Raw genomic sequence first — 9,686 nt, 5'->3', positions numbered from 1 at the left:
CATTTCGTTGGACAGATTAGACATTTCAATTTGTTATGATGAAACGTGTAAATGCTATAAATGTGTTGTTAATATTTAGGATTTTTATTATGTTTTTGGAAGAAATATCTCACCAAGGCTTATTTGACCAAAAAGTCTTTTTTCTTTACGCCAGACTTCAGGGTCACATGATCCCACAGAAATCATTCTAATATGCTGATTTGCTGCTCAATTATTATACATTTTTATTAGTGCTCAATCATTAATAATGGTTCTTATTATCATTACGGGGTTAGTTCACCCCAAAATGAAAATTCTGTCATTAATTACTCACCCTCATGTCGTTCCAAACCCGACCTCCATTCATCTTCACAACACCAGTTAAGATATTTTTGATGAAATCTGAGAGCTCTCTGACCCAGCATAGCAAGGATATTGGTAAAACAGTCCATGTGACATCAGTGGCTCAACTTCAATTTTGCGAAGCTATGAGAATAATTTTTGTGTGCAAAGAAAACAAAATTGATGACTTTATTCAACAATTCTTCTCCTCCGAGTTACTGTCTTCCGCCATTTTGGAGAGTATCACAACGCATATGCACGCTTTACCCTTAGTGTAAACAAGACTGATTATGCCGATTACGTTCATGCACGCGCTTTCCCCCCTAATGTAAACAACGCTGATTACGTTCTTGTGTACTCTCCAAAATGGCAGAAGACGTAACTCGGGGGAGAAGAACTGTTGAATAAATTGTTATTTTTGTTTTCTTTGCACACAAAAAGTATTCTCGTAGCTTCGCAAAATTGAAGTTGAACCACTGATGTCACATGGACTGTTTTAACCATGTCCTTGCTACATTTCTGTCTGGGAACATTTCAGTTGCTTTGCTGTCTATGGGAGGGTCAGAGAGCTCTCAGATTTCATTAAAATATCTTAACTTGTGTTCCGAAGATGAACGAAGCTCATACGGGTTTTGAACGACAGAAGGGCGAGTAATTAATGACAGAATTTTCATTTTGGGGTGAACTAACCCTTTAATGTTGAAAACAGTTTTTGCGAATATATATTTGTATTTATTTGATTTTTGTAGCAAGTTTAAAGGAACAGTATTTACTTGAAATAGAAATCTTTTGTAACATTAATGTCTTGGCTGTCACTTTTGTGATCAATTTAATGCATCATTGCTGAATAAAAGTAAACTTTTGAATTGTAGTGTATCACCGATTATGTAAGATCATTAAGCAGCAAAAACAGTTTCAATTGTAATTTTAAAAATGTAACTTTTTTTAACTCAAATAAATGCAGCCTTGGTGAGCATATGACTTTTAACCTCAACTATTTATAGCATTCAGAAATTGTAACAGGGTGACCAGTCGAAGAGATGTTCTTAGAGGCATAACATCAATCATTCAGTTTTTTTTTTATTAAGCAATACCCCACAAAGCAGAAATCGAAGCAGCTTAGCTTCAAGACGTCTTATTTGTCTTCGTCTTATTGGTTGGTTAACAACATATAATAGTATATAAAAGAAACACATATTCACGTACAGAATGCTAAATAAAAATAACCACAATTTACTCTTCTTCTTTGCCTTGATACATTTCCCACAAATCGTCACTAGATGGCGAAAGAGTACCTTTTTTGTGTCGTTTGTAATTCCCCCCCCCCTCGCTCCACCATCTATTTATTTTTCTTTCAGGGTGGCAGATTGCATAATGAAAACAATTTAGTGCCAGAGAAGACTTTAATGAAGCTGCAGGGCATGTGTGCTGTGAATACATATGAAGGGCATTAAAGACTGTAGTATGTGACAGGATTGCTCTCTCTCTGCAGTCTGAATGAATGTGCGCATGTTCCCGGCCCGAGTTACCCAACGACCCAGAGTTAAGAGTTAAGTGTTAAGTAGGTCAAACTCAGCAGGTCAGAAGTGACGCTGTCGCCTCTAGAGGAGCGCTCTATCATGCTCCTGTACCTCACACTGCACAGTTCACAGTGTTAAATAGGTCAGTCTCAGCAGGTCACACAACCATGTCGACCGTGGAGGAATTTATTCTCTGAAGTGTGTAAGTCTACATGTGCGCCATAAATATTAATGTAAAGTTATTTTATACCGCAGTAGCAGCCTACAATGAAATTTGGTGTTAAGCGTTTTAACCCAAATATGATCATCCCCCTCCTAAAATTTAAAAGGCAGCTATATTTTTTCATGTATACAGACCCAAATTATACTATAAAAATGTATGTTTTTTTAACTGGTACTATTAGATGCATTTATTTATTTATATTACATTATATACTTTTGTTATTTTTCCTCTAAGCACTAGCGCTCATTTCATGTACAAAGACCCAATTTATATTGTAAAAATGTATATTATGAATGTGTAAAATATAATTTGAAAAAAAATATTTCATTTGTATTGTTACATTATGTTTTCCCTACTCACCAAAGAACTGTACTGTTAGATGTAATAATAATAATAATAATAAATTTTATTTGTAATGCATCTTTTGCAAACTCAAAGCACTACATGTAAAAAACAAAATAACAAATCAAAACAAAAATACATAATGTAAAATAATTAGAATCACAGTAGTAAATCATAAATTAAAAACTACTAAAAAGATGCGTCTTAATAAGTGTCTTAAAACAATCCAAAGAAGCAGCATTCCTAATAAACGCAGGTAATGAGTTCCATAACTTAGGCGCATTTTTTGTTTACATAATATATGTGTGTGTACCGTGTCTATTTATTATGTATATATAAATACGCACACATACAGTATGTGTTTTGAAAATATTTACATGTACATACATTTATATTATTATATTTTATATTATATATAAATATATTTAATATATAAACATAACATATTTTTCTTAAATATATACATGCATGTGTGTGTATTTATATATACATAATAAATATACACAGTGCACACACATATATTATGTAAACAAAAACTTTTATTTTGGATGCGATTAATCACGATTAATCATTTGACAGCACTAATTTATTGATAATAAATATTTTGTTTATTTAAAAAGTTTATATATCTATAAACAAACAATATTATTATTATTTTTTAAATTGTTTTAAACAATTGTTTTTTCTTAACTTTTCCATGAACCCCCTGGCACTCCCGTGCAGAGCCTTATTTCATTTGTAAAGACCTATTTTATACTGTAAAAATAAATATTATGAATGTGTAAAATATCAATTGAAAAATATTTATATTATATTACATTACTATGTTTTTTCCCTTCTCACCAAAGTACTGGACTGTTAGTATTTATTAAAAATAAATATTTTACTTATTTAAAATTAAACATTTAATTTATTTAATTAATCGCACTTTAAACATTTATTAATATATTTATAAATATGTTTTTTTACATTTCTTTAAAAATAGTTTTACATGTTTTTTTGTTGCTGTTGTTGTTGTTACTCTAAAGTTTTCCCCGGACCCCCTAGCATTCCCCAGCGGCCCCTCATTTCTAGCATAAAATCTAATGTTATTGACTTGCAGACACTGAGCTAAAATTTGCATTTTAAATCCTTCTTATCCTTCATATATACATGTATATATGATATGAGTCTTAATATGTAATACACAAATCACACTGCAAGTCACTTTCTGTTTTTTTTAATACCAATACACATCTTTCCATCCTTTTTAAAGTGCTTTAATAAGTCCCTTACCTTGTTTTTTAATGTTTCACATGTGCTGAACACTGGCATATTTTCATTCTCATAGTATAGTTTCCATTCCTCTCCATTTCTAGAAAAAAAGATAATTCAGTTGAACATCATCACAGTATGTATCTCTCTGCCTCCCTTTTATCTCTGGCTGGCAAATTGTGTGTGTCTGGGACAAATCTGCAAAGCATTCGGATCTCTGTTTTGCATTAAGTTCCTCCACAGACCTTCAAAAGGCTCAGGTCTTTGGTTAAAGTTAGAGATGTGCCGATGATCTCTGGTAATTGTGGGGTGGAGGAGCTCCAGATCATCTATCTCAGAGCACCATCAAAGATCTTTCAGGATTTAAGTGTTTAAAAATATTGGCTCTCAAATGGAATGTGCTTGGAAACAGCAAACGGCAGACCTCTTTAAATATGTCTTAATTTGCGCCTGTGTGTATCCCTAATTCTGTCCATGATGTACAGTGAAATGGAAACAAATACATTCCCTGTGGCTCTGTTCCACATAAAGCCTGAAGAGCATTTACTGCTTCTGTTGATGACTACAGCTACTGAAATGAGAACTGACCATTTACAGATCTGGTAGTTGGTTGGAATTGGTTTTTGCCTAAAATAATTATGGAAATACATCCAACTGCTCAGTAATTCACTTAAACGGACTATTCAAAAATGAACATATTGTGAATAATTTATGCTTTGAATGTTATATTACACAAATAATGACTGTGTTCTACTGTAGTGTATTATTACATGCATACATATTACATTGAATTATATCATGACTGGGAAACAGCTATTTTGCAAAGCTATTTTCTTTCTGCTAATGGCAAAAAGGCAGGCCTAGAATATTCTTGTGCACCGCTAACATTTTTTAATGCAAGCATTGCAATATTTAATGACCACTGTAAAAACATTCTTATTTTTCCACATTCGCATGCATTTATATAAAGTTAAAAATATATATATTTCAACAATATCTTCACATACTGCCTTTGTATTAGTTTTTATTTATATGTTAAGCAATTCTAACATAGCATTTCTAGCTCTTTCAAAGATTATTTTTTGTATTATTTTTATAATGATAATCATCACCATAAACATCGTCATTAATTTATATAGTGGCTTTTCAAAAGTCACTGTACACACAACAACAACAAATAATAAAAATAATAATACATATTTAATACTATAATAATATCTATTTACAGAAAAAAAAACAAGAAAAATATTTCTGAGAATTTGTACAAGAACAAACTGTGTGATTTAAAAAATTATATACTGTACATGTTGGATAAATTGTACACGTGACACCAAAAAAAAAAAAAAAAATGCAAGGGAGGTAAAACAAAAATAATAATAAACTTACCTCATGAATTTACCTTATATAAATGAGTTTCATTTCAGGCAAATGTCCCCAGATAAATCCAAGCGCACACTCCAAGTAAACATTCCGAGTACTGGTGAATTTCGGCTCAGGTCTCCATATGTAAGCAGCTGCTCTCACACACCATCTCCAGCAGTCGGAATCTACACTTAGACAGCAATCTGGCAAAAAGCTTCCACACCTGACCAGTGTTCATGTCATAACTGTCCTAATGATGAAGAACTGTGAAAGTGACCTGTTTAAAACGGGCTCATAAGTCTTTTTCAAAACATAATTGCAAAGTTGACATGTTATTAAGAAAAGGAGAGTAAGATCACAGGAAACATCATTTATCATTTATATAAACATCAAAGAAGAGTAAGATATACAGTAAACATCATATAGAACATACTATTAATTTATACTAGCTGAATTTGTAAGAAATAATTACAAAATACGAAATGTCATGGAAACATGAAATATTATTTTCAAAATAACATTCCAGTGCATGTAACAGCAAAAAATACTTTTGACACATTTCTAATAATCATAATCCTTAAAACAAAGATCAATGTAACTGAGATTCAAATTTGAAATGAGATAAAGACTTTAGTAAGGTTTGCTCTTGAAACATTGTCAAGGAACATGTTAAGAATATGTATATTTTAAGACAACAAATATGCTTAAGAAAAACTAAAATTTGTAGTTACAAATTCTGAAATCATCATTCTCTCTGTATATAGCCTATTTAGTCAAATCTCTATTGCTTTAGATGTGAATTCACCCCATATTATTTTTGTAGTATTTTTTACAGATAGAAATATCACTTTTATGGCATGAAATGAAAACTTAAAGTAACATCAGGGGATAAGACTTTCCTATCAAGGCTATCTGTTTATTTTTTTCACACAACGTGAATTTAAATGAGTAATATTTTCCTGATGTGAAAAGCTGTCATAGTGAGCTCAAGTGGTCTTTTTGAACTGCTCACACTGTAATGATTCCTTGTAATGGTTCATTTGAATGGCGTTTCTAATATTTGACTGTATAATATTACTGACAGAGTGCAAATATGAGAAATGTTAGGGATGTGGAAGTAAGTCTTCCCAGCGTGGGATGATTCAACTAAAATATACACGAGCAGAGCAAAGCCAGAACAAACCATCCGCTTTTACTTGTAATAGATGGATATTCACAGTATGACGTGGCCATCAAAATCACCCCAACGTTTCAGTTAGCTGCACACGCCACGGCCTGGAAAGCTCACTGATTGCACTTTGATTGACCTAATACTCTTTTAAATATCTGCAGATCACATATGTGGAACAATGAACATTAGCGGCCATTCAAATAAGTGAATCGCAGGGCGGCACACATGGCCACTGTTTACATAGATTTGTAGTTTCCGTATTTCTTTAGCATGACCACAGCATGATCTTTTAAAAATGCGATTCAAAAGCAATGACGTGTGAGCGCGAACTATTCCGGTTAGCAAGCGCCATCGGCGTCACGACCACGAACGAAAAAGCAAAGGGCGTTTCTGTTCATCTAGATATTTCACGTCGAGTCCGGTCACTTTCATGTGCGTTTCCAGTGAAAGATGATCCGTCGGGTTTTTGGTCGTGTTCTGTTGAGGGTCTGGCGCTGGTGCTGTTCCCGCTGAGCCCGTGGTGGCAGTGGTTAACAGGGCGTAAAGGAGGGGGAAAGCAAAGGCTGTCGGGAATAGATGAGAAGAACTGTTGGATTGCCAGCGGGTTGCGCACTGAACTCCTGAACTCCCACTTCTCCTCACAGGGGCTGCGTTTTTTTCGCATGCCAGTCTCGGCGAGGTCAGCGAGAGGTCGTGGGGCTTTCACACATTGGCCCGTTAACGAAGCCTCCGAAGCGGGGCGAGCTGTGAGGAGACACTGGGATCCGGTCGGAGGGAACAGCAGGAGGGGGAGCGCAGACAAACCCAAACACCCCACAGGAACATCAGCACAAAGGATGCAGCATAAAGGCCGGTCCTGTGAGGAGTGATTTGGGGCGTGTAAATGCCTTCAATGTGAAGTTTCTAAAAAGGTATACATTTACTCCTGTCTTCAGGGTAATTTTACCTCAGTTTAGCAAGTTGGCGAGACTAATGAGTGGGGAAATAAAACAACCGGATCTTTAAACATTTAAAGTAACATTCCAAGTTCAGTACACACTCAGAAATCGCTAGTATTTTCACAAACGATTACAAAGGAACAGCAAGGACTTTGAATTAAACACGAAACTGTTGAAATTGAAAGCAGCAAGTGTTTATTGTAAAATGTACTACAATGATATTTGGTTTATTTACCACTTTACTGTATAAGTTAAGCTCCCTTGATGTTGAGGCACTTAGGGTGACCATACGTACCATTTTCCCAGGACGCGTCCTGGCCAGGATTTGTTTTGGCTTTGTTTTCATGCTTGCTGAAGGTAATGATCGAAAAGTAGTTTGACCAATAACATGCAAGCATTGTACATAATGGACCAATCATGGCGTGTGAGAAGGTGGGATCTACGGTCAAAGCGATGCAATTACGCGTACATATTAGGTGTGTTCGACTTAAAAGCAGCGCGGCTCAGACCGATCAGTGTTTGACATCAAAGTACCCCGAGAGCGTTTCGAAAGCATAACCGTCTGTATGGTACTTTGATGTCATACACCGATCGGTCTGCACACGCAAACAAAGCCAAAACCTAGATATTTTAGGCAAATATAGAAATCCTGGGCAGGACGCGTCCTGGGAAAATGGCACGTATGGTCACCCTATAAAAGCAATTATTTTATATAAGCACTTACATTACAGTCCAGATAATGCATTTAAAAGAAGAATTAAAGCTGTTTTAATTATTTTTATAGGTTTTTTTTTTTACTAAGCATGTTTTTCCACACTAAAACCATGTTAAATGCACAGTTTTACATTTTTTGAAGCTATTCTATTAAAATAGTATTTTAAAAGGACAGTTCACCCAAAAATGAAAATTCTGTCATTAGTTACTCACTCTCATGTCGATCCAAACCCGTAAAACCTTCGTTCATCTTCGGAACACAAATTAAGATATTTTTGATGACATCCGAGAGCTCTCTGACCCTCCATAAACAGCAAGGATCCTAACATGATCAAGGCACAGAAACGTAGTAAGGACCTCGTTAAAGTGATCCATGTGACATCAGTGGTTCAAGCGTAATTTTATAAAGCTACCAGAATAATTTTTGTGTGCAAAGAAAAACAAAAATAACTACTTTATTCAAGGATTTCTTCTCTTCCGGGACAGTCCTCCGCCATTATTGACCACTGATGTCACATGGACCATTTTAATGGTATCCTTATACATTTTATTTTAGTTAGTGTAGAAAAAAAACAAAAAACAAAGTCAACTGTCATTTTACAATATTTTTTTTTTAAGGAAAAAGAGGGATGTGTGGAAATGTTTTTTTTTTTGTGGTAATCATTATTATACCATAAAAGACATTTTGCCAGTCACGTGACAGAAATATTATTGGTCCATGTGAAAACAGATCAATCGTTCATGATGAAAATGATTTATTTTATCTTTAATTTACTTTCATTATTTTACTTTTTTTTTATTAAATAGACATTTTACAATCTTTTTTTAATGAATAGGTTTTTTTCTTTAAAGAAAATAAGGGACAAGTGGTAAACAACATTAGGCCACAAACACTGTTGACAGAGCAAAAATGTACTGAACCTGAATAGTTCTTTAAATATTTTGTAGCCACTTTTATCTGAAGCAACTGAATTCAGTCTATAGATTTTTAGTATTATGCATTCCCTGGGAATTCAGCCCATGACTTTGGCAGCACTGGCACAATGTGCTATCAGGAAAACAAACACTTGAGGCTAACACACACACACCACAGAACGCTGTATAACAGTTGTATCTCATTTCATGTTTTAATGAGGAGAGTCAAGTTGGGCTTTTTTCAATTTTTAAAAAATAAACCAATAACAATAGTACAAATAATGAAATTGTTACATCATTCACAGGGTTACAGTCAAATGTACATTTTATACAGTGAAACAGGACCTCCCATCTCCGTCACAGTGGTCCAGGTGGGCAGTGCTCTATTTCGGCTCACGCGAGAGAGAGAGAGGTCTGCCGCCCTGTAATGAAAAGCAGGGCTGAGAGACATGGGGACGAATGCACTACTGCCTGTCTAACACCAGAGGGTGCTGCGGCCCTTCAGGCACTACAGCTCTGTTCGGGGAGCCATTTTCTATCCAAGAACTTCCCACCATATTTGGAGGATGCAGGCAGAAATATGGACCAATGAGAGTGAGCCAGAGCCAGCTTGTATTTACGTTCACAGTCGCACAGAATCATCATAATAACGGTTTTGCATTGGTATTACACTCCGGCGGTAGCTGCGAGCATATGCTGTTCACAGCTTGCCGTCACCAGCTTTCAACAAAAAGCTTTAAATGGTGCACGGGATCACATTTTTGCTTGCCAGAAGGAACATTTGCAGTTCGCATGTCCACATAACGGCAGCTTTTTGGCTATTTTCTAAGCCATCTGAACCAAAAGGGTGCTGAGTATTAAAAAATGACCACATACCATCTTTCTCAGCACTTCGTATGAAAAAAAAGAGCTGTGTTGTGGTAGAA

This window comes from Sinocyclocheilus rhinocerous, unplaced genomic scaffold, assembly GCF_001515625.1.
Source record: "Sinocyclocheilus rhinocerous isolate Xijiao unplaced genomic scaffold, SAMN03320098_v1.1 scaffold576, whole genome shotgun sequence".
Classification (NCBI taxonomy): Eukaryota; Metazoa; Chordata; class Actinopteri; order Cypriniformes; family Cyprinidae; genus Sinocyclocheilus; species Sinocyclocheilus rhinocerous.
The sequence above is the reverse complement of the archived record's forward strand: the minus strand, read 5'-3'. Positions refer to the sequence as shown.